Here is a 26,893-nt window from a genome sequence, read left to right on the forward strand (position 1 = left end):
GGAGATCAAGCCATTGCACTCCAGCCTGAGTAACAAGAGCGAGACTCGGTCTCAAAAAAAATAAAAAATAAAAAAAAAATAAGACATACAAGGAACAGAACATATAGAGAAAAACAAAGGCAGAAATAGCTTGAGAAAGGGCCTAGATGTCTGACTTAACAAAAACTTCAAAACAGTCACTATAAATATGTTCAGATAGATAGATAGGTAGACACACATATATTACAATGATGAAATCCACACTTAAAGCAAGAAAAGGTATCAAAAAACAGTTTTCAAAAAACTGTGACTACGGAAAAATCTTGATGAAATCACACAAGTGAAAAGACCAAAAATTCTAGAATATTGGAAGTTGAAACAGAAGATATATCACACACACACACAATTGAATTCTCTGATAAAGAGAATAAGAAAAAAGATGAAAAAATATATAAGAAAACTTGCTTGAAAGGAGGATATGAATCTGCTGCTTTAAAAAGACTTGTTCCAGGAAAAACAAGCAACACCATAATGATGTTAATGAATTTCAAAGAAAATGGAATGATCATATGCACATCCGCATTCTCTTTGCCCAGTGGAAGAAAAATTTTAACACAGGTATTTTTCATAAATCCCTTCAATTTAAAATTTAAAAAATAAATTCTAAATAACTTTGGAAAAAGAGGAAAACAAAACTGAATTTCTACATACTGGCAAAATAGACATATAGATCAATGGAATAGAATGAAAAGTTCAGGGAAAAACTCATATAACTATGGGGAAATGATTTTTGGCAAGTGTGTCAACATCAGTCAATGGAGAAAAAAGAGTCTCTTTCACAGTGTTGGGACAATGGATATCCACAAGCAAAAGAGTGAAGTCAAATCCTTACCTCACATTATATGCACAAATTAACTTCAAATGGATCAGACTGAAATATAAGAGCTAAAACCATAAAACACTTAGCAAAAAACATGGAGATAAATCTTCAAGTCCTTGAATCTAGCAATGGTTTCTTGGCTATGACACCAAAGGCATAAGCAACAAAAGAAAAAATAAGTTGAACTTCATAAAATTAAATTCTTTCTGCATTAAAGAACATTATCAAGAAAGTAAAAAGACAATCCACAGAATGGGATAAAATATTTCCATATCCTATATCTGAAAAGGGTCTAGTATCCAAAAAATATAAAGAAGTCTTACAACTCAACAACAGAAAATGACTCAATTTAAAAATGGGGAAATGATTGAATGATATTCTCTAAAGACTATGTAGAGATAACAAACATGTACATGGGAAGATACGCAACATCACTTGTTGCTAGGGAAATGAAAATCAAAACCACAATGAGATACAGCCTCACACTCACTAGGATATGGTTATATGGCTGTAATAAATTAAAAAAATGGAAAATAACAAGTATTACTGAGCACGTGGAGAATAGGAATCCTTGTACATTGCTGGAGGGCATGTAAATGGTACACCCACTGTAGAAAAAATCTGGAAGTTCCTCAGTAAGTTAAACATAGAATGACTATATATGACTCAGCAATCCTACTTCAAAAGAATTGAAAACAGGTATTCAGACCAAAACTTGTATGCGAATATTCAAAGCCTCTCATTTACAATAGTCTCAGTTTTATTGTTTCCAAAATCAGATAGTTGGAGTAGTTTATACAAAGGGTCCCTTCCAACCCTTGCTTTTGTAATCATTATGTACATTAGCATTATTGCCATTAACAGCAATCTTTTTTTTTTTCTTTAAGAAAGTAAGATTGCCTCACACAGGGGTTACATTTTATGTTTTTAACCTCAAAGAGACATTGGAAGTGTGGGCAGATTGGAAACGTGGATCTCATTCATTGTTAGGTAATCACTGGCAGAGTAGTTGGTAATTTTTCACATATGGTCTCCTCTCTTTCCCTTATGCAAGTGTTTCAATATCTCTTTCTAGAGAGATGAATAAATTCAAAATTTAGGCTCTATGCACGATATCAGCTGTCACTTCAATTTGAGAACTCAGGTATTATTATGTAAGAAGAAACCTGCCTTCTCTTCTTAATACTTTTCCTTAATCTCTAATTTCTGGAATATAAGAGTTCTGACTTGAATGGTGAAAAATCATTGTGATCGGGTTTATGAACTGACAACACAGAAATGCAAATGGGGAGACTGGTAAGGTAAAACATTTTAGCCATAATCAGAAATTCCATTCTTACCAATTCCAGTTTCATGAAACTGCTCTCCAAGGGCTGCACTCCTTTCAATCCAACAATTACCTAGCCTGGTACAAAGGTAGGTCTGGATTTAAGCAAAGGAGACCATTTGCCTCCATTTCATCCCTGGATAATCAAAACCTCAACCAAAAAATTGTCTTTGGTCAAACGCAGAATGCTCACTTTTGCTGCCTCCCAAGAAAACGACCTCGTTTGTATTTGTGATGGAACTGTGGAAAGAGTTTGTCGTTTCCCAGCTTTTACTTTTCAAAGGCTCACTGACATTCTCCAAGCTCCATAATAGTTTTCAGTTCCAACCCGTTAGTTCTGAGACAGCTTTACAAAGCCACACTGGGAAGACAGAAAACAGCAATCCACGTCTCCCCTTTGTGGACAAAACAGAATCGAATCATCTTCAGAGGGTAGAAAAACCACATGAACTCAGACTGCTCAAATGATCCAGTGCATCCTAGACAATCTGAAACCAACACGCCTAATGCAACACGGGTTATTTATGAGACACTGTCAGGGAAAAAGAATAGCATGAAAAGTAACTTAAAGTTCAAGAAAGCCCACACTCCGCTGCTGGGGGTTGCCCCGCGCAGGGCTCCACAATGTTCCCGCATTGTTTTGTGCTGACTGCGCCCAGCTCGCGGGGCTTTTCATCGGCTCTTAAATCCACTGCTGCTCAAGCATGAAATATCTTTGGATTCCATTAAAAAAAATGTGCTAACAAGCTGTTAAACCACATTTTACAACAAACGCATCAAACTGATGACTTAGCTTCAAAAATATGAACTAACCGAAATAATAAAGGCTTTGTAGAACTTGGATAAATGAAGTGATTACCTCACAGTGAGGGAGATCTGTGGGGCACATCACTATGTAATCAAAAGAATAAGTTCCTGGTCCTCAGAGGAACATTCAAAATGCTCTGTCTTTGCCTCCCTACAGTCCTGAGCCCAAAGGGTTTGGACAGGAGGAAAAACAACACAGGTACAAAAAAAGAAGCAGGCAGGGGTAGGAGAAAGAAAGAAGTTCAGTCAGTTCTTTGATTAACAAGTCTTCTTGCTGGACTTAAGTACAAACAGCTGCCTAGACTCCAACAGCCAAGCCTAAATCTAAACACTCCACTGTTTACATAACCCAAACTTAATCAAGCGACCATCTAATCCACCAATTTAAAGTATCCCTAAGAGTTTCAGTGTAATGTTGGTTTTCTTGCAAGCCCAGTCCATCAACAAGCTGTTTAAAAATGCCAGCGATTGCAGCTCTGTTTCCATTCTTGCAGCATCTCCTGCCCGGTCATGCTCCAGGGATGTTTAGGGGAGAATTGTTAGATGATGCGGGGTCATAAAGTACTTCCTGTTATTCTTTGGTTGGCATAGTGCACTGTATTTGTTTATGAAATCCAGAATCCAGGTTGTACTTGTAAGAAAGTTTGGTTTGCTAAGCTATAATTTTATAGCAATATTGTTACTAATAAAGAAATACACTTTTGTCAGAAACTGGACAACTGCACATCAAAAAATATCATAGGAGACATGCTCTGGGATGACCAGTAAAGGTAATTTTCATGAGGAAAAGGATGAGAAAAGGGAATTTACCATGATAAAGGTTCTAGAAAAAGGAAAATGCTCATGAATATGAACTGAGGCTAAAATGTCAAACACCAGCAGAGGCTAAAATCAAAGAACTTAGCTGGGTCCCAGTGTGAGGCAGTCAATACGGAACCATGGAGACTATGGCAGGTATTCATCTAAAGAAGTTACATGCTACCTAATCCCAACACACTTAAAAAAAAATGAAACATGTACTGAGACATAATTCGCATACCATGTAATTTACACATTTAATGTATGCAAATCAATTATTTTTAATATAGTCACAGATTTTTGTAACCACGATCACAATCACTTTTAGAACATTCTCATTCCCCAAAAGAAATCTCACATACGCTTTAGCAATCACTCCCCATTTCCCTCCAAATGCCCAGCCCTGGGAAACCACTAATCCATTATCTCTACAGATTGGCCTATTCTGGATATTTCATATAAATGAAACCATTCAATACCTGGTCTTTTGTAATTTGTTTCTTTCACTCAGCATAATTTTTTTAAGGATTCCGACTCATTTTTTGCCACAAATGAGGCCCAGTGTGGCCAGATCTTTCAAATTTTCAGAGAAGTTGGAAATATGGATTCTTATGTGAAATTTCCCAATGATAAATATTGGCCTCTAATTCAAATTAGATGCACACTGTACAGTCTTCCCCACAGTGGAAAGCAAACAAATATACCTGCCCACTGAATTCATACACAGACCACAATTTCGTTCCCTCTGGGGTTCATGAAACAGAGGGAGGGGAAAGGAAAGGGTAAAGCAAAATTAAAGAAAGCAGGAAAGGGTCTAACACACCTAGGCAAGAAATAAAGACAGCAAGATCTGGAGGGGAGAGGTGAGAGACTTCTCATAGAGCAAACAGTCTGATTCTGAATTTGGTTAGGCTGGGAAAAGCTCAGTAGACACCATGACCCTCCACAGCCTCAGCCAGGCTTGCTATGACTCTGCCCTGGGAGCAGGGCATCTGGGGTATCAGAGCAGGATCTTACTTAGCTGCCCATATAAGCCCTAAAAAAAAAATAGCTTGTCTCTAGAGAAAATGAGAGTCTAGCACTTTTAATAAGGTAATTCATTAATTCATTTGTGTTTAATTATCCCCGTAAAACCTAAACTCTTGAGGAAATGATGCTAGATGTTAAGTACCCAGGGAAGAAGAGAGAGAAGAATTTCTCAAAGAAAGGAGAAGCAAAAGGAGTGGAAAAGGAAGGAGCTCCAGACTGGGAAAAGCTGGGCTAGTTGGTGGGTCCCACTGAGAGCATCACGGAAAAACCTCAGAGAACAGCTGCTTATCTAGAAAGCAGCATATGGGGTTACCAATGAAAGTTAAGAATTCCTACGCTGAAATTTATCATGGCGCAAAAGTGAGTCTTTTAAGTCCCGTGAGGGCTTAGCTAGGATAGAACATTTGCAGAATCTTGATGGCCTGGAGTAGAGGAGGCTCTTGGCTCTTCTGGTTTGATATAAGATTTTCTGGGAAGAATATTTCAATATATTCTATACTATACGTACTATACGGGCACACCTTATTTTATTGCATTTGTCTTTGTTGTGTTTTTCACATATTGCATTTTTACAAACAGAAGGTTTTTAACAACCCTGCAACCAGCAAGTCTATCGGTGCTGTTTTCCAAGCAGCATGTGCTCACTTTGTGTCTCTGTGTTACATTTTGGTAATTCTCACAATATTTCAAACTTTTTCATTATTTTTGTATCTGTTATTTTAATCTGTGATCAGTGATCTTTGGTGTTACTATTTTAATTCTTCTGGGGCACCACTAACCACGGCTATAAAAGACACTGAACTTAATCCATAAATGTTGGGGAGCAGTTGTAACTGCTCCACCAAGAGGCTGTCCCTCTGTCTCTCTCCTGTTCTGGCCTCTTTATTCTCTGAGACACAATACTGAAATTAGAGTGATTAATAACACAACAATGGCCTCTAAGTGATCGGGTGGAAGGAAGAGTTGTAAGTCTCTCACTTGAAATCAAAAGCTAGATATGATTAAGCTTAGTGAAGAAGACATATCAAAAGTCCAGATAGGCCAAAAATTAGCTAAGTTGTACCAGTTAGCTAAGTTGTAAATACAAAGGAAAATATTTCGGAAGGAATTAAAAGGGCTATTCCAGTGAACATACAAATGATAACAAAGAGAAAAAGCTGTATTGCTGATACGGAGAAAGTTTGAGTGGTCTGGATTAAAGATCAAATAAGCTACAACATTTCCTTAAGCCTCAGCTTAATTCAGAGCAAGACTTCCACCCCCTTCAATTCTAGGAAGTCTGAGAGAAGTGAGGCAACTGCAGAAGAGAAGTTGGAAGCTAGCAGAGGTTTGCTCATGAGGCTTAAGCAGCTGTCTCCATGACATAAAAGTACAAGGTGAAGCAGCAGTGCTGATGGAGAAGCTACAGCAAGTTACTCAGAAGATCTAGTGAAGATAATCGATAAAGGTGGCTAAACAGATTTTTGAATGGAGATGAAATCTCCTTGTCTTGAAGAAAATGCCATCTAGGACATTCATAGTTAGAGAGAAGCCAAAGTCTGGCTTCAAAGGTTCGCAGAGCAGGCTGACTCTCTTCTTAGGGGTTAATGCAACTGGTGACTTTAGATTGAAGTCAGTGCTTATTTACCATTCTGAAATGTCTAGGGTCCTTAATAAATATACTCAACTATTCTGCCTGTGCTCCAGAAATGAAACAACAAAGCCTAAATGATAGAACATCTGTTTATAGCATGGTTTACTGAAAATTTTAAACCCACTGTTGAGATTTGCTGCTCAGATAAAAACATTTGTTTCAAAATCAGTGACAATGCCTCTGGTCACCCAAGAGTTCTGATGGAGACTTACAAGGAGCTGAATGTTGTTGTCATGTCTGCTAACACAACGTCCAATCTGTATCCCATGGAATAATTTTGATTTACAAGACTTATTATCTAGGAAATACATTTTTAAGGTTATGGTTGCCATAGATAATGACTTCTTTGATATATCTGGGCAAAATAAGTTGCAAATCTTCTGAAAAAGACTCACCATTCTAGATGTCATTAAGAACATTCACGATTCATGGGAGGAGGTCAAAATATCAACGTTAATAGGAGTTTAGAAGTTGATTCCAATCTTTATGGATGACTTCAAGGGTTTCAAAACTTCAGTGAAGAAAGTAATTGCAGATGTGATGGAAACAGCAACAGGACTGGAATTAGAAGTGGAGCCTGCAGGTATGACTGAATTGCTGCAATCTCATGATAAAACTTTTTCTGATAAGGAGCTTCTCATGGATGAGCAAAGAAGGTCTTTTCTTAAGATGGAATATACTCCTGGTGAATATGCTCTGGATATTGTTGAAATGACAACAAAGGACTTAGAGTATTACATAAATTCAGTTGATAATGCAGTGGCAGGGTTTGAGAGGACTGACTCCAGTTTTGAAAGAAGTTTTGCAGTGGGTAAAATGCTATCAACATCACATGCTACAGAGAAATCTTTTTTAAAAGAAAGACCCAATTGATACAGCAAACTTTATTGCTGTCTTATTTTAAGAAATTGCTCATAAGTAGGTGTTGAACAATGAGAACACATGGACACAGAGAGGGGAACATCACACACCAGGGCCTGTTGGGGGGTGGAGGGGTAATAAGGGAGGGATAGCAGGGGGTGGGGGGATTGGGGAGGGATATAATTAGGAGAAATACCTCATGTAGATGATGGGGGAATGGATGTAGCAAACCACCATGGCATGTATACACCTCTGTAACAATCCTGCACAATTGGCACGTGTACCCCAGAACTTAAAGTATAATAAAAAAGAAAATAAATAAAAAAGAAATTGCCACAGCCACTCCAGGCTGCAGCAACCATAATCCTGATCAGTCAGCAGCCATCAACATCAAGGCAAGACCGTCTACCAACACAAAGAGTGTGACTCCATGATTGTTAGCATTTTTTAGCAATAAAGTATTTCTAATTAAGGCATGTATTTTTTAGACATAATGCTATTTCACACTGGATAGATTACAGCAGAGTGTAATTGTCATATGTACTTGGAAACCAAAAAATTTGTGTGACTCACTTTATTGCAATATTAACTTTATTGTGGTGACCTAGCACCAAAGCTGCAGTATCTCCAAGGTATGCCTGTAGTTTATTTCATGAGTGTCTATTTTTCTAGAAATAAAAATCCCATATCCCAGGGCCACCAAATTCAATCTACTGTCAAGATTGAGTTTTTCAGAGGACAACTTTATGGAGGTAGACAGCATCTTGTAAATCTTTGGGGAGATAAACCGTCATTAGAATCCTATTTGAAAGCCTGTTACCTCTACTCATTTATCAGAGGTCTGGCATCGAGGACACAATGATTTTCTTTACTATTTCTAGGATTTACTCTTTAGGAATTTCAGCTTGCAGGTTTGCATTGGATTTAACATTAGGTAAAATTCAACTGCATTTTAAAAGTGTTTATCGTCTATGGATCCTGTGCCAGAATAGTTTCAGGAAGGCATCAACTTTACCCCCATAGAATTCACAGTAAGGCAGAACTATACACATTTTACTATAGTTTATTTTGGGGACACCACGAAAATGAACAAAGTGCTAATAAGGTACATTAGACTAGCAATAACCTCGGATATTATCCCCAAATGAAAACCTTACCAAGTGATTCTTTAAAGTTTGTTAAATCTAACCATTTTTAAAATAAGTATTAAAAGTATTATCATAGATGAGTTAAACAACCAAATAAATAGAATTAAATGAATCATTATATATCTTTATTCCATGCAGCTTCAGTATATATCTTCATTGTAAAAATATATTGAACATTGACTAAACTTAATTTCAAATTTCATATTTGATTATAATAGACACTCAAAAAGTAACAAAATATAACAATTATAGAGGATATAGTCTTTGAATACAGCAAGTTTTTTATTGTTTGGAAATTCTAAAGTATCTTCTTAAGTAATTCACTGTCAAAAAGGAAAATCAAAACTATAATTCACAGTATTATGAAGGTGGCAATTTAAATCATTGGATGAAATTAATATCAAGTAATAGTTTGGAGACGTAAACTATTTATAAACATATAAATTTGGGTCAAAGTTCTGGGATTATAGACATGAGTCAGTACTCCTGGATGAAGTCATTTAAATATAGATATTTTATCTAAATATAGATATAAAAAGTTAAAATTTCTGTATATCACATATAAAAATTTTAAAAACTTATTGGGAAACATATTTATAATATAATGACAAAGAGTTAACACCTTTTATTTATAAAAGATAATATATAACTTGCTAGAAAAAGATAAATGTCCCAAAAGAAAGTACATAAAATATAGAAATAGACATTAAAAAAAAAAGACTCTAACCACCAACAAACATAAGAAAAACCTGTAAAAAGTCACTGGTACTAGAAAAAATTTCAACTCAGGAAAAGGAGTTACCACACACCAACAAAAAAGCTGGCAAATAATTTCTTTAACTCTTCATTTGGATAAGGAAATGCATGATCTCACATGGACAGCTAGTTGTCTTATAATTTATACAGTGATACCTGTATAAATACAGCCGTGGCTGGCTATGGCCACCAGGGTTGAAGCACAAGCCATTGGGAGCAACTCTGCTGCCACTAGCAACTAAGCTGCCACACAGTTTTACATGTCCTAAGAACATATTCCCATACCTACAGCCACTGCAGCCAAGGGCTGCCTCAGCTGTGGCCAAGGTGTGAGCAAAGCATGCACTTCCCAGCTGCCTGCCTATAGCTGCTGCTACTGAAAACAACTGCACATAGCAGGGTCGCAATGCAGATACTACCACCCCCACCCAAGCATTTCATTCCTGTCTACCTATCACCTCACTACTGCCGACCACAGCCAGTGCTTACATGCACCACAAGGGGACCTGAGGACAGGTTCAGCCCACCTGGGCCCACCATTCCAGTGTCCAAAAACAACATCCAGAGACCTGAGAATTGCCCAGCCCTGTCTACAACTACTGGCACCGGAGCACTCCTCCCAGGGGATTGAGGTCAGGCCCAACCAATCTGCCACTATCACAGCTACCACACATACACGTACACACCCCACCTTGCTGGCCTGGGGTCTGGCCCAGCCAGTGTGTCATAGCCATTGCCAACACCAGTGCAGGCTGCTTGGCAATCAGAGCCTTGTTCCATTACTGCTACTGACATTGCCCATACCTTACCTGCTGCCCAGGAACCAGAGATCATGGCTACCTACCCAGCAAACCACTGCCACTACCAGCCCCCAAGGAAGCCACCTGGAGGCCCACGAATCACCCCATCTGGACCTGCTGACACCAGTGCCAGTATATACCACCCAAGGGCCTAAAGACAGGACAGGTGTGCTTGGCCCACCACTGCAGCCACTAAGGCCCAAGAACTGCCCCAGATGGCATCGCAGTACCCAGAAAAATTTCACCACAGCCTCCACTAATAACCACCTCTTAAGCCACTGAGGAAATAGCAGGCACCACTGACACTGTTTACAGCTGAAGAAATCACGAGGAGCCCACACTACTGCACATACCCAGACACAAAGCCAAAGTGCCCTACTCAGCCAACACCATGGATACCTCTCCAGGAAGAAGTCCTCACCTATGAAAGTAAATCCAAAATATTAGAATAAGTGACTATTACTCCAGATGAACAGGTATCAACATAAAACAAAGGAAGCCTGAAAAAGCAAGGAAATATAATGCCTTCCAAGGAACACAATAATTCTCCAGCAATGGATTCCAATAAAAAAGAAATTTATTAAATTCCAGAAAAAAATCAAAATACTGATATTAAGGAAGCTTAGTGAGATACAAGAGAATACATAAAAGCAAGGCAAAACATCAGAAGAACAATTCAGGATATAAATGATAAATTTACTGAAGAGATGGATGTCATTTAAAAAAAAAGAACCAAACATATTGTGGACCCAAAGAATTCATTGATTAAATGTGAAATACATTTGAAAGATTTAACAATAGACTAGCTCAAGGAGAAGAAACAATCTCAGAACTTGAAGACAAGTTTTTAAAAATAACTCATGGAGAGAAAATTAAGAAATAAGAATGAACAGAGCCTATGTGACATATAGGACACCAGAAGGCAACCAAATATTTGAATTTTTGGAGTTCCAGAAGGTGAAAAAAACAAAAAACGCTAAGGGAGATTTTTGTGTTCTCAACAGATAAAAATTTTATGTGAGGTAATGTATGTGTTAATTAGCTTGATTTAACAATTCTGCAATGTATACATATATCAAAACATTATGTTGTACACAATATATATAATTTTTGTCAAAAATAGATAAATAAAATTTTAAAAAGTAAAAACAGAACTACCATATTAGCCAACAATTCCACTTCTGGGTATATATCTGAAGGAAATAAAGTCACTGTCTCAAAGAGATATCTGCATGCTCATGTTTGTTGCAGCATTATTCACAGTGGCCAAAATATAGAAACAATCTAAGTATCTGGATACAGAAGAATGGATAATGTGTTACATGTACACAATGCAATACTATGTAGCCTTTTAAGAAAAGGAAATCCTGTTATTTGCAACAACATAGGTAAAATTGGAGGACATTATTCTAAGTGAAATAATCCAGACACAGGCAGACAAATACTGCATGACCTCACTAATAGATAATAAAATAAATCAAACTCAGAGTAACAGAGTAGAACAGTGTTTAGCAGAAGACTGGGGGGTGGGGAGAAAGGGGAGATGTTAGTCAAAGGGTACAAACCTTCAGTTATAAGATGAGTAAGTTCTGGATTTCTGGAGACCCAATCTACAGAATGGTAACTGTTGTTAATAACAATATATTATATGCCTGAAATTTGCTGAGAGTAGATCTCAAGTGTTCTCACCACGAAAAAAGAAAATAGTAACTAAGTGAGGTGATGGATATGTTAGCTTGATTGTGGTAATCATTTTACAATGTGTGCATACATTGAAACATAACATTGTACATGTTACATATATACAATTTTTCTTTGTCATTTTTCCCCCAATAAAGTTGGGGTTGAGAGAAAGTTCAACAAACTCCCCAAAAGTGACTGAGGCAATATAAGGTGAGCTCAGATTCTTACTTAAGTCTGAGTCCATGGAGTCTTTCTGTTAGTCAGTATGTGATACCGCCATAAGTAATATGTAAACTTTCTTTGCCTCATTCTTTTGATACTATCATCTCTTAAACCTAAATAGTCACTTCTTCTCAAAAATCTTCAAATACCCGCAGAGGGATCATACTATTAATTTTACAATGTCAGTCCAAAGGTTACCATCTTTGACTTATGAATGGTGATGCTGAGGCTTGGAGACAGAGAGACCTTAAATTGCCCTGATCAAACTTCATCTGAATCAAACCCCATGTTTTCTGCCTTCCATTTCTGTCCTCTTCACTGGAATATTGAACATACAAGGTTTATATACTACATGTTTAATGAAGACATTATACATACAATGTTATGAAGAACAAAATACTGATGTGGTAAGTACATTCAATATATTAACTTTGAAAAAATTGTGATATCTAGGCCATCTATAAAGTGCTTTTCACCATGAAACCTCACTCCCTTAGAAAACCAAATTCTTGTAATGGAAAAAATGATTCAATTAAAATAAGAACATTGTCCAGGAGAAAATAAATCTGGGATCAATAGATTGAGGTTTTCCTACACTATTTCAAAGATCCCTGGTTATTACCAAATGTTTCAGTAGCAACAGAAGTTAGATAAACAAAGCATAGTAGTGTACCTTACTCTGAAAATAATCTGAACAATTATGACTCAGAAAAGAGTCATACTGCAGACTTGAAGAAATAAGCACAATGTGCTCTTGTGGCTGAGAAGCCTGCAGAATCCTAAACTGCATGAAAAAGACTCTTGGAAACAGAGAAGAAAACTTTATCCACCCCCTCTATGGAAACATGGTTTACCCGCACCTGGAGCCATGTGTATCATTTGGTCATCATAGCTCAAGAAAACCAAGAACTGGAATGGAGACAACCAGAGAAGAGCTATTAAACTGAACAAGGGGCTTCTTTATGAGAACGGACTAAGAAATAGAATTCTTCTGTTTGAAAAGACAAAGTAAAAGAATATAGCAAAGAGTCTAAAATCTTAAAGTGTGTGGCTAACAAGAATATAGACTATACCGTCAACATTTTAAAAAGTTAAATCTTAAGAGTAATAGAGAAAAATTCTCTTTGGTTAATAAGCATATCAAGTTCATTATCCCAAGAGATGCTTCAGGTCACAAAAAGTACTTTTAAAATATTACTTTATTGATAACGCCAATAATTCAGTCAGGAGACCAAGAAGCAACTGATCCGTGGATGACAGCTTTATGATAGGATACTAAGGAGACCAGAGATTGTTCACCCATGTTTTTAGGCTTCTAAAATTTACATGAAAAGCAACCATGAAATTGCTTCCACAAGACATTCTTTCTTACTGTTGCTGGAAACAGAACACTATACTCCTAGTAGAAAATTAAGTCAACTAAAATTAACTGTAAGACTTTGTCAAGATTCCTACAAGGAGTTAAGTCCCTCCATATAATACCAGTAAGATCTGTCTTCTAGCTAAACTCAGTTAGCTCTAGGTGCTCCTTTACAACAGTCACTCGCAGTGATATGAATGCAGCACAGAAATCCTTCCTTGTAGTATAAAGATTTGTGAGCGATTATCTAAAAAGCCATCTGATTAGTTGATCATGTTGGAACTGTGTGTAATTCTCAGCGAGGTCTCCTCCTTTCTGTCCATGTTCCCCTCATTCCACCTCTCTTCTCTTGATGGATGTGTGAGGACTGTAACAAATATAGCCAGAGCCTTTCCATAGCATTATAAAAGTTATCCCCAAAGAAGGATCATACAAGAGGCTGAGTAAATCACATTCTTGATGAGCCAACTATCCAAGTGTCAGTACGTTTTGCATTTATGGGCTAAAGCTTCTTTTCACAGCACAGAGGTAGGAGGAAGAATCTTCAGAATCTTGAAGGTAGGTTCTATAACTAATTTATATTTGGATTCCTCTGTTACCTGAAATGTTATGATGACATATATTTGGTGGATTGAATAAAGAAAGGTTAGAAGTAAAGCCAGACAGAATGTGTAAGACAAAGGGAAAAATCACAGGGAAGCTGCAATAAATGAATAGCCACAGACAGAAGACCAGAAGATACTTACAGAAGAACATGAATGTTTTAGCTTTGCCTGCTATTTTATTTTAATTGAATTCACTTGTCTTTTGAAGATCACCTGCCGGCAATTTAAGAAAATAATGAAGCAACTGTTTAGATCCAAACATTCCTCAATAAAACAAACCAGGTTTTAGAGCTGTGTGTGAGCTACTACTATTAAATGGGAGAAATGAGCCTGCTTTAAGGAGAAATAATGTGTTTGGCTAATGTCTACAGGTTCTCTTCAGTAAGCTGTGATTAAAATGACATCTCCAGAGGTGTACTTGTTTGTTTGTAAGATTGTTGCTTTAGTCATTACGTCTAAAGTTTCCAGGGAAAAAACCCGAAGGGTAGTTTTCCCCTTAAATATAATGTGTTTCATTCTTTTAAACATTTATTACTACTGGCCTTGGAATCTGGCTTTTCTATTATTTGGGGGATGGTTGGCTGTTTTCCAAGAAGGCAGTTTGATGACTCCAGGACACCAAGTACCCAGAATGGTTCTACTGGGTAATTCAGTAAGTGCCAGGCGTTCTCCCTTAAGACTATTAAATGTGAACCTCGCATTCTAATGTGAATGGACAGAAGCTATTTTAATAGTGGACCCTTAAAATAGTGAAAATTGCAGCCACACAAATGGAAGAGACTGACAATCCAATAACCAATTGCATTTCATTTTGAAACAAGTTACGTATTCATTTCAGGCAAATTGGCCTTTCTGATTATGATTGCTTGGGAATGAGGCCATAGAAGGATAGAAAGTAAACGATCTCAGGAGAATGCCAGGCAATGAAATTGGATTCCAATTCACTAATTGTGCTGTTAGGAGAAAGGAGCAGAAATGTACTAGCATTACATTCCCAGATATTTCAGTTCTTGTGTGAGTGGGTACACAGTCATTATCTTCGGTGCTTTTGCCCATCAACTTACCATGAAAGGTTTCCTCTAGGAGTAATACTGGCTGATAAGATTTCACTGCTTTTCCATTTATCAATCTACAAAGTAATGATGCGACTTAAGACAAACAAGCCCACCCAAAGAAAGCCATGGCAGCCATCTTGCCTTAATAAAGCTCTGTGGCCTTGAAATACTCCCATCTGGAAAGCTCAGAATTTACTCTAAAATCTTTGCCACAGTTTATTAAAATCCTTGGACAAATTATCTCAAGCTTCAAGTTAAATGACAAAAAGTTTAAAACTCAAGTAATTTATGAAATATATATCTTTCATTTCTATATCAGCTCAAAGCAGCAGTTAAGATTTGTCTTTGCTTCCCAACAACACTGAGGCAAGCATTATTCTTCACTTTAGTTTTAATATATATAAAGCAACTGAGGGGTCAGAGGCATTAAATAACTTTTCCAGGGTCACACAGCTAGATAGGAACAGGACTGGAATTTGATTTCACAGTTATGCTCACTATCATGAGGACAGCCACTGGTTCTTGTCAATAAAGACTTAGTATGAAGTCCATTCTCAGCATTTTAGGATCTTTTGAAAAAATGGTGAGCTATTTGAAGTTGACGGCATTTGAGTGCACTCGACAATAATTAACAATACTTGACTTAGGATGGGGTTATGTCCCAATAAGTCCATTGTAAGTTGAAAATATCACAAATTGAAAATGTATTTAATACCCCATAAACCCATTGTAAAGTCAAAAAAATCATACGTCAAGCCATTGTAAGTCACAGACCATCTGTATTCAAAAGATTTTTAGAGGCCAATTGAGTACTGTGACATTTAAGGCACTGCTCTAGACACTGAGCTGAGAGCGGGGGGGTTTACTCTCTGGACTTTAGAACTTAAAGACACATGAAAATCAAAATATCACATTTGTATACTAGCATATTAAATAGCACAGAGAACTAAATTTCTCGCTTATAGTCACAAAGCCAGTTTATTGTAGAACTGAAGCTAGAATTCAGGCTCCTTGAAATCCAGAACAGTGCTTCTCCCATGTACAATTTGAGAAGCACAAGACAACTCTTAGCCCTGAAGGAACTTGTAGTCTAACTAGGGAGACAGATACAAAACTATCAGATATATATTTTTTTACAAATGGAACAAAATTTAAATTCCAACAAAGATGATAAGGCAAGTTGCCAGAAGAGTACATTATGGACAAATAAGGTTATAATTCAGAAGAGTGAGAACTTAATGTAGGCTGGAAAGTCACCCTCGAGAGATATTTAGCCATGTAAAGGAGTCTATAGAAGATACATGGGGAATTACTTAACTTGTAGAAATTATGTACTAATAAGTAAAACTACCAAAACTATCACACCAGAAAGACAAAGATTACAATGGAGAGCCAAGTAGGACTTCTATGAGCCTCCTAGCCTTGATAATAGCATGCATCACTCTGATTTACTTGTATTTCGTAAGTTTTCTCTACCAGCAAACTCTCATTATGGTACCTGATACATATTAGGAGTTGTAAAATATCTCAGATGAATAAACAAATGAATGGAAGCTTTGATTAGAATTATGAATTAGATAACACCAGAAAAGAAAAAAAAAAGATAGTGCTTTCAGAATTAAAAAACAAAGTAAAACACTTCACTCACTCTCTGTTCATATCCAAAGTTATCAACAATCCCAAAAAAGCATAGATAGAGCCTACTATCAGCATAGTACTAATAAGAGCTGGCTTATCAGCTCACTGACATCATCTAGCAATGGTAAATTGCTTCAGATTGTGGAAGGCATTCACCAGCTAAAAGTTCCTTTCCAATTCGGGGTAGAGAAGAGGTGTTTAAAAGAAAAGAAAGAGGAAGGAGATTGAGGATGTACATTGATGAAGGATTTTTCAAACATCCATATACACTTTGTGATAAAATGCTTCTAAGCTGGGGTCATTTCCTGTACAGACAATGTAACTTTTCTTAGACCCATACTGGGTCTAAAAATTGCTGCCTGGCTGAATATCTAAGCTAATCAAGACTATGTTCCCTCAGCAGGTGAGGGATAAACTGAACACCATTTAATCAGGCATAATGGAAGGCTAAGTCTATAAAGTAGTGCATGATTAACCATTTGGAGGGGTCCTGCCAAGTCTACAGTGCTAGTGGTGGAGCTCTTCTTTCATACATGATGCAAATGTGATTCATTAGTAGGTACTTAACGCTAACCTATGCTGAAAAGAAAGCCCTGGTGCTGAGCTATACTGAAAAGTTGATGAAGTATAGTACAGCTTTGTATTAAATGATTAGTTTTATCTTACATGGGAAAACCAAAATAATCACCCTCCTTTAACAGACATATGGGGTTAAAATTATTCAGCTCACATCTTTTGTTCTGAAAAATCTTCATGTTATGCTAGCTAAAGTGGGGATGGGACAGAGAGTCCTCTGAGATCTTTGGTTGAATAGATATTGAGCTAAGCATCATGTAGTTGTTTTACCTGTGTAAGGACACTTATTCAGATTGAGCTCAGAAAAAGTATCTAAGTTCATGTACTGCTTACCTGTATCACAGCAGTAACATAGAGCCTTGTCGAAAGCATTTCTCAATGAATGTTCATCAGCAGCCCAGAGAACCAGCAAGGAAAGCATGAATGTTGATTGCAAATGTTGAACAGGACAAGACAATCAAAAAGTGGGGAATGGACCACTCAGAGGCAGTGGGAATCATTGTCTATAAAAATAACTGTGTGCTTTTTCTTTGAAGTAAATTTATGTACTCAAAATGGATGAAGTAAGACCAAATGGTGACCCCCTAAATCCAGCAAAATCCAGCAATGCACTAAAAGCTTGGGAGTATTTACTGGAAACTTCTAAATCATATATATTTAATGTATAAACATGTTATCTTGATATATATACACTTAGTTAAATGCTTATCATAGTTAAGCAAATTAACCTATCCATTGCTTTCCATAGTTGCCTTTTTGTGTGTGGTAAGGACACCTAAAATCTACTTGCTTGGCAAATTTCAGCATACAGTACAATATTATAACTATAGTCCCTAAACTGTATATTATATCTCTTAGACCTTTTCATCTCACATAACTTTATATGTTTTAATCTATTACTCATTTCCTTTCCCTCCCTACCCCCGGTAACCACCATTTTACTCTCTGTTTCTGTATGTTTGATGTTTTTTGAGATTCCAGATATAATTGAGATGATGCAGTATTTTTCTGTATAAGTTTAGCTTATTCCACTTAGCATAATCCCCCCCAAATTCATCCCTGTTGTTGCAAATGGCAGCATCTACTTTTTATTTTAGGATATATATATATATATATATGCATGTGTATATATACCACATCATTGATAGACACTTAGGTGGATTCCATGTCTTGGCTATGTGAATAATGCTTCAATGAACATGGGAGTGCAGATATCTATGTGAGATGTTGATGTCATTTCCTCTGGGTACATACCCAGCAGAAGGATTGCTGGGTCATATGGTAATTGCAGTTTTAATTCATTGAGGAACTTTCACATTCTTTTCCATAAGGACTGTACCAATTTACATTCCCACTGACAGCATACAAGTGTTCCTTTTAACCCACAGCCTTGCCAACACTTGTTATCTTTTGTCTTTTTTATAATGGTCATTCTAACAGATGTGAGTTAACATCTCATAGTGGTTTCGATTTGCATTTCCTAGATGATTAATGATGTCAAACAATTTGTCATACGCTTGCTGGTCATTTGTGTTCTCCTTTTGAGAAATGTCTATTCAAATCCTTTACCTATTTATTAAATCAGGTTTCTTTCTTTTTTCTGCTGAGTTTTGTGAATTCTTTATGTGTATTTTGGATATTAATTCCTTATCAGATAGATGGTTTAAAATATTTTCTCCCAATTTGTAGACTGTCTTTTATTAATTATCTCTTTTGCTGTGCAGAGTTTTAATTTGATGTAGTACCACATGTTTATTTTTGCTTTTGTTGCCTGAACTTTCGGTGTCATATCTGAAAAACTATTGCCAAGACCAATATCAAGGAGTTTTTCTCCTATGTGTTCTTATAAAAGTTTTAGTTTCAGGTCTTTTCAGGTCTTAGGTTTAGGTCTTTAATCCATTTTCAGTTGATTTTTGTGTGTGGTATAAGGATCCAGTTTCATTCCTTTACATGTGTATATCCAGTTTTCCTAGCATCATTTATTGAAGAGACTCTCCTTTCCCCATTGTACCTTCTTGACAGCTTTGTCAAAAATCAATTGATCATAAATGTTCAGATTTATTTCTGGGCTCTTTATCCTGTTTCATTGGTCTACATATCTATTCTCTTTGTTTTTTTTTTTTTTTTTTTTTTTTTTTTGAGATGGAGTTTCGCTTTTGTTGCCCAGACTGGAGTGCAATGGCACGATCTCAGCTGACTGCAATCTCCACTGCCCAGGTTCAAGTGATTCTCCTGCCTCAGCCTCCTGAGTAGTTGGGATTATAGGCACCTGCCACTATGTTTGGCCAATTCTTTGTATTTTTAGTAGAGACAAAGTTTCACCATGTTGGTCGGGCTGGTCTCGAACTCCTGGCCCCAAGTGATCTGCCCACCTTGGCCTCCCAAAGTGCTGGGATTACAAGTGTAAGCCACCATGCCTGGCCTTACATATCCATTCTTATGCCAGTACCATACTGTTTTAATTAATATAGTTTTGCAATATGATTAGAAAACAGGAAGGCTGGGTGCAGTGGCTCATGCCTGTAATTCCAGCACTTTGAAAGGCTGAGGTGGGAGAATCTCTTGAGGCCAGGAGTTCAAGACCAGCCCGGGCAACATGGCAAGACCCCACTTGTACAAAAAATAAAACAAAAAGAAGAAATGAGAATGTTTGAAGACTGAAATAATATCAAATATCTTTTCTGACCACAGTGGAATGAAACTAGAAATCAATACCAGAATAAAAAAGGAAAAATTTACAAAAATGTATATACAAACACAAGTTAAACAACCACTGAGTCAAAAGAAATTTTAGGCTGGATGCGGTGGCTCAGGACTGTAATCCTGGTACTTTGGGAGGTTGAGGTGGGCAGATCATTTTAGGCCAAGAGTTTGAAACCAGCCTGGTGAAACCCCATCTCTACCAAAAATATAAAAAAAGAAAAAAATTAGCCAGGCGTGGTGGTTTACACCTATAATCCCAGCTACTAGGGAGTCTGAGGCAGGAAAATCAATTGAGCTCAGGAGGTGGAGGTTGCAGTGACCAGAAATTATGCCACTGCACTCCAGTCTGGGCGACAGTGTGATACTCTGTCCCAAAAAAAAAAAAAAAAAAAAAAAAAAAAAATGTGATGGGGGTACTGGGAACGGTGGCTCATGCCTGTAATCCCAGCACTCTGAGAGACTGAGGCGGGTGGATCACAAGGTCAGGTGTCCAAGATGAGCCTGGCTAGCATGGTGAAAGCCTGTCTCTACTAAAAAATACAAAAAATCAGCCAGGCATGGTGGTGCACACCTGTAGTCCCAGCTATCAGGAGGCTGAGGCAGAAGAATTGCTTGAACTCAGCAGGTGGAGGTTGCAGGGAGCTGAGATCACACCACTGCACTCCAGCCTGGGTGACACAGCAAGACTCTGTCTCAAACAAAAAAGGAAGAAATTTTAAACTATTTTAAGACAATGCAAATGAAAATAAAACTCATCAAAACTTATGGGATGCTGCAAAAGCAGTAATAACAAGGAAGTTTCTAGAGACAAACACATTTAAAAAGAAGAAAGATTTCAAATAAACAACATAACTTCACACATCAAAGAACTAGAAAATGAAGAACAAACTAAGCCCACTGTTAACAAAAGGAAGGAAATAATTCAGATTAGAGCATAAATCAATCAAATATAGAATAGAGAAACTACAGAAAACAATCAACAAAACTAAGAGCTGTTTGAAAAAAAAAAAAATCAGTATACCCTTAGCTAGAATAAGAAGAAAAGGAAGAAGATTCAAATAAATAAAATCAGAAATGAAATAAGAGACATTACAATGAGTACCTCAGAAATAAAAAAGATTATAAGGGATTATAATGAACAATTATACACCAACAAGTTGGATAAACTACAGAAAATAAATAAATTCCAAAAAACATACAATCAACCATGCCTGAATCTGGATGAAATAGAAAGACTGACAAATCAATAAAAATAAAGAGACTGAAGTAATAATCAAGTATCACCCAACAAAGAAGAGCCTAGGACTAGATGGTTTCACGGCTGAATTTACCAAATTGAGGTAATTAACACCAATACTCCTTAAGCAATTTGAAAAAACAGAAGTAGAGGTAATACTTCCAAACTCATTTTCTGAGGCTGACATCATCCTGATACCAAACCTGTGGTACCTAATACCAGAGGAAAAGAAAATTAATGCTGGATATAGATGAAGGGGGAATGGAGGCAGCAAACCACCTGGTCATGTATGCACCTATGCAACAACCCTACATGATCTGCACATGTACCCCAGAACCTAAAGTACAACTAAAAAAAAAGATAGAAAATTATAGGCCAATGTCTCTGATGGACATTAATGCAAAAATCCTTAATAAAATAGTAGTAAATTGAATTCAACAATACATCAAAAAGAGTATGCCAATGATCAAGTGGGGTTTACCCCTAAGATGCAAGTTGGTTTAACATATACCAATCAATGCTATACCACATTAACAGAATGAAAGATAAAAACCACATGCTCATCTCAATGAATACAGAAAAAGCATCTGACAAAGTTTATTATTTCATGATAAAAATTTCTCAACAAAATAGATATAAAAGAACATTTTCTCAGTATAGTAAAGGCCATTTATCAAAATCCCATAGCTAACATTGTAATCAATTGGGCAAAGTGAAGGCTTTTTCTCTAGGATCTGATAAAAGGCAAGGATATCCGCTCTGATCACGTCCATGCAACATAGCACTGGAAGTACTAGCAAGAGCAAATAGACAAGGAAAAGAGATAAATAGCATCCAAATTCAAAAAAATGAAGTAAAATTATTCCTATTTTTAGATGACATGATCCTCTATGTAGAAAATCCTAAACGCTATACACACACACACACAAATCTGTTTGAATGAATAACGAATTCAGTAAAGTAGCAAGATACAAAACCAAATACAAAAATTACTCACATTTCTTTACATCAGTAATGAACGATCTTTCTGAAAAAGAAATCAAGAAAGCAGTCCCATACATAATAGCATTAAAAAGAATAAAATATTTACTAAAACCATAACCAAGCAAGTGAAGGAATCTGTACACTGAAAACCATACAACACTGATAAAAGAAACTGAAGAAGATACAAATAAATGGAAAGATATCCCATGCTCATAGACTGAACGAATTGCTATTGCTGAAGTGGTCATATTACCCAAAGTGATACACAGATGTATAGTCCCTATCAAAATTTCAATGGCATTTTTTGCAACAGAAAAATTTTTTTGTTATAAAAATTCTAAAATCCAAACCACAGACACACAAAAACTAAATAGCTGAAACAATCCTGTGATCTTGAGAAAGAAAAACAATGTTAGAGGCATCACACTTGCTAGAAACTTTTTAATGAAATAACTTTCTCAGTGAACTTTCACAAAAGGTATGGAGATAATTAATTTTAGGATAGTGTTCTTTATCTACATATTTAACAAAGGAAAACCTTTTTGTTTATTTCTCTGATACTGGCCAGAAATTTGTATTACATGGATAGTGTTTACCTAGAGAAATAATGGGCAGTCACTTGAGATATCTGAACCAGCCAGTGTTATATGAAAAGAAAATAATTATGGCCTTACTTGCAACCAGGTTGCAACATCTAACCTGGGTGCACACAGTTCTCTACAGTCTTACTTGCTGGCAATTCTCTGCCCAGGAAATCCCTCTTCCCATAACCCCCCAAATTTGTTTCTCCTCTGTTATGCACAGAAATTGCTTGTATTTTTAAAATTAGATACATTTACCAACCTCTGGCTCATGAAACAAATGCCTTTTCAGCTATAGAGCCCTTCCTTCTCTTGTATACCCCAGAAGAAATTATTTAAAAAAAAAAAAAAAAAAAAAAGGTTTTTTGTCTCCTGTTTCCTCAGGGCTTTAACCAGAGTACCTGCTAAGGACATTTGCTGAGTCAGCGCATGGTAAGTGAATATGCCCTGGTGTCCTCATAAGAGACTGAATTTTTCATGCACAGCCAGGGAGAAGGTAAATGTGCCAGGCATACAAATAGCCCACATCTGGCATACCTCTGAATGAAGGCACTTAGTACAAATTCTTATGTATATTATTATATTACTCTGTCTATAATTAAAACCAACAATTCCATCATCTGGGATGATTTTCTCTGGTGTGACAAGTTTCCAATAGCCACCAGCAGAAAAGCCCCATGCCTGCCTCGTGCATGGGGCAAACTCCCAGAAAAATCTTTTAATTCAACAGAACAAAACTGCATCTGGAAAGTTTTCAGCAAATACCTCAGGCCTCCAGGAGGTTACTTAAAAGGCTTTTCTTTATAGATTCTAAACCCAAAGCAGAGCACCATTGTTCTTCTTTACTAATTCCTCACCGGACCTATGCTCTTAGGCACCTACTGAATTTCCATATTAACGATCTAAGTTCATGCTGCCCCTAAGAGCTGAGTAACAAACGTACCTTTTCTGGAAGCAAGAGGGACAACATATCTTTCCATAAGTTTTTAACTTTTTTATATTAAACAATTTCAAATTCACCAAAAAATGCCAAGAATAGTACAAGAAATTCTATGTGCTCGTCATCCAGATACCCCAGTTGCAATATTTTCATGCATTTACTTTATAATTATTTCAATACACATACACAACCTAGGTTGTTCAATCACCACATGAAGGGCAATCGCCTCGGAACAAGAAATAAACTTGTCATGCCTTGTAACAAGAAATAAGCATACATATAATGTAAATTTTTTTCCAAACCATTTGACAATAAGTACTTCATTATGTATTTCCTAAGAACAAGGACATATTCTTATATAACTAAAGTGTAATTATTAAAATTAGTACATTTATAACAGAATTCATATCATATAATCTAGAATCCATATTCAAATTTCATGAATTAATCCAATATTGTCCTTTATAGCTAAGCCTCCCCCAAAGTCCAGGATTACCTATGGCATTTAGTTGTCATATTATTTTAGCCTTTTTTTTTTAATTGCATTTTAGGTTTTGGGGTACATGTGAAGAATATGCAAGATTGTTGCATAGGTGCATACGTGCAGTGTGATTTGCTGCCTTCCTCCCCTTCACCTATATGTCGCATTTCTCCCCATGCTATCTCTCCCCAACTCCCCACCCCCCACTGTCCCTCCCCTATTTCCCTCCAACAGACCCCAGTATATAGTGCTCCCCTCCTGTGTCCATGTGTTCTCATTGTTCAACACCCGCCTATGAGTGAGAACATGCGGTGTTTGATTTTGTGTTCTTGTGTCAGTTTGCTGAGAATGATGGTTTCCAGGTTCATTCATGTCCCTTCAAAGGACGCGAACTCATCGTTTTTGATGGCTGCATAATATTCCATGGTGTATATGTGCCACATTTTCCCTGTCCAGTCTATCATCGATGGGCATTTGGGTTAATAAGTGGTGTTGGGAAAACTGGCTAGCCATATGCAGAAAGCAGAAACTGGACCCCTTCCTGACACCTTACACTAAAATTAACTCCAGATGGATTAAAGACTTGTTTAAGTCTTTAGTCTTATGTTTATAAGACCTAACACCATAAAAACCATAGAAGAAAATCTAGGTTAAACCATTCAGGACATAGGTGTAGGCAAGGACTTCATGACCAAAACACCAAAAGCATTGGCAACAAAAACCAAAATAGACAAATGGGACCTAATCAAACTCCACAGCTTCTGCACGGCAAAAGAAACAGTCAGTAGAGTGAATCGGCAACCAACACAATGGGAAAAAATTTTTGCAGCCTACCCATCTGACAAAGGGCTGATATCCAGAATTTACAAAGAACTAAAACAGATTGACAAGAAAAAAACAAACAAGCCCATTCAAAAGTGGGCGAAGGATATGAACAGATATTTTAGTCTTTTTTAAGAGACTAAACGGAAAGAGTCCCTCAATTGTTTCTTGTCTACATGATATTGACATCTTGGATGAACAGAAGACTGTTATTTTATAACTTGTCTCTTCATTTGGGCTGATCTGATGTTTCCTAGGATTAGGTCAGTTTATGAAAGTTTGACAGGAATCTTACACAAAGCCATCATTACATCTGTAATGTTCTCATTACATCCTATCAAAACATAAAGGTCAGTTTGTTCCATTGTTAGTGATGTCAGCTTTGATTACTTAGTTACCGTGGTGTCTACCAGGTTTTTCCACTGATAACTTACTATGCTTCATTTTGTAATCAACATATAAAATCTAGGAAGATAATTTAAGACTAGGTAAATGTCCTCTTTCTCATCAGACTTTGACCTAATTTTTTAGTATCCATTGATAAGTTTTACAATATTGGGATTGTCAAAATCCTTCATTCTGGAGAAGGGAAATCTCTTCCTTACAATAGAATGCCAAATAGAAAATTCACTTTTAAATTTTGAAGTTGGCAAACACAACCTGACATCTGCTTTAACGGCTAACTAGGATTTTCTGGTTGGCCTCTGTTATCTTTCTAGAATCATAAATGGGCCTTTTGTTGAGGATTCTCCAGGATATAGCAAATTCTTTTTGTATCGCAGAGTTCCATCATAATGGGGAATATCAGTGTATCTATCTACCTATTTTAACAACATGTATGTAGCATATACTACATGCTAGGCATCCTTTTAAATGTTTTACAAATTTAACTCTTTTCAGAGTTATTATCATGGCCCAATCAGGAGAAGTAGGTACTATTATTATTCCCATTTTACAGATGAGGAAATGAAGGCAGTCAATTCGAATAATGTGTTCAAGTTCAAGCAGTTTATAAGATGGATGTCATAAACCAAAGCAATGTGGCACCCAAATTTGTCCTCTTAAACCATTATAGATGCTGCCTTAGCACAGGTCCTCAAATTCTTTCTTCTCCAAATTCTAAGATCCTTTAAACTTGTATCAGTGAAAAGAAATTACCACTTTCAACAACAAGCAAGTGGCTTGACACTTTTAATTAATGATACAAAATGATATTGTTGCTAGTGCTTCCCCAAAAGAGAAGGATCATAAAGACAGAACCAACCTAGAAAACCCATTTATGGGAAGAGTTGAAGATTAATGGAGCCAAGCCAGGAAGATGGAAGCAAATCCGTGCTGGAAATTTAGGGAAGAATTGCTTCCATATGGCCTCAGGGCACCTGCCTTAATCCCTCCAGGTATAGAAGGAGAATGTGAGTTTCTAAGGCAGTCCATTGGTGTTCCAAGGTCTGGGAAAGAGACAATGCAAATTTGGGCAACTCATGCTGATAGAGATGTACTGAGGAGTAGGAACTATAATTCAGGTGGCAATGGATGGTGTGAGGTTTGGGATATGAGGCAAGAATGTCAACAAAAGCACCAGGGTCTCGTACTCCTCAGTCTCATCCACCACAAGTGACTTCCAGGAGCAGTTGAAATTCCAACAACTTTACTGATGGGGCTCAGGGAAAAATTAGACCTCTCCTAGCCTGTGGAGAGGGATACTCCTGTACATCCTCCCCATTGCCTTTCTCCAAGCAATGTAATAGCCATTACAACCAGATCAATTGGGTTATATTTGTTCAGAGAGAGTGCTTTAGAATGTAGATCACAGGTTTGCAAACTTCTCTATAGTCCCACTAGACACTGTGTGTTTGAAGGCTTAGGGAAATAAAGTACTCATCCCACTATAACCACTCTAGGTTAATTTTTAATTGCTTATATTCTAGGCTTTCCTGGAGACCTTAATTCAAAGAAATAAGAGTGGAGTCAAACTTTACAAAATAACT

This window comes from Aotus nancymaae, unplaced genomic scaffold (assembly GCF_030222135.1).
Source record: "Aotus nancymaae isolate 86718 unplaced genomic scaffold, 86718_ANA_hifiasm-v0.15.2.pri h1tg000029l, whole genome shotgun sequence".
Taxonomy (NCBI): domain Eukaryota; kingdom Metazoa; phylum Chordata; class Mammalia; order Primates; family Aotidae; genus Aotus; species Aotus nancymaae.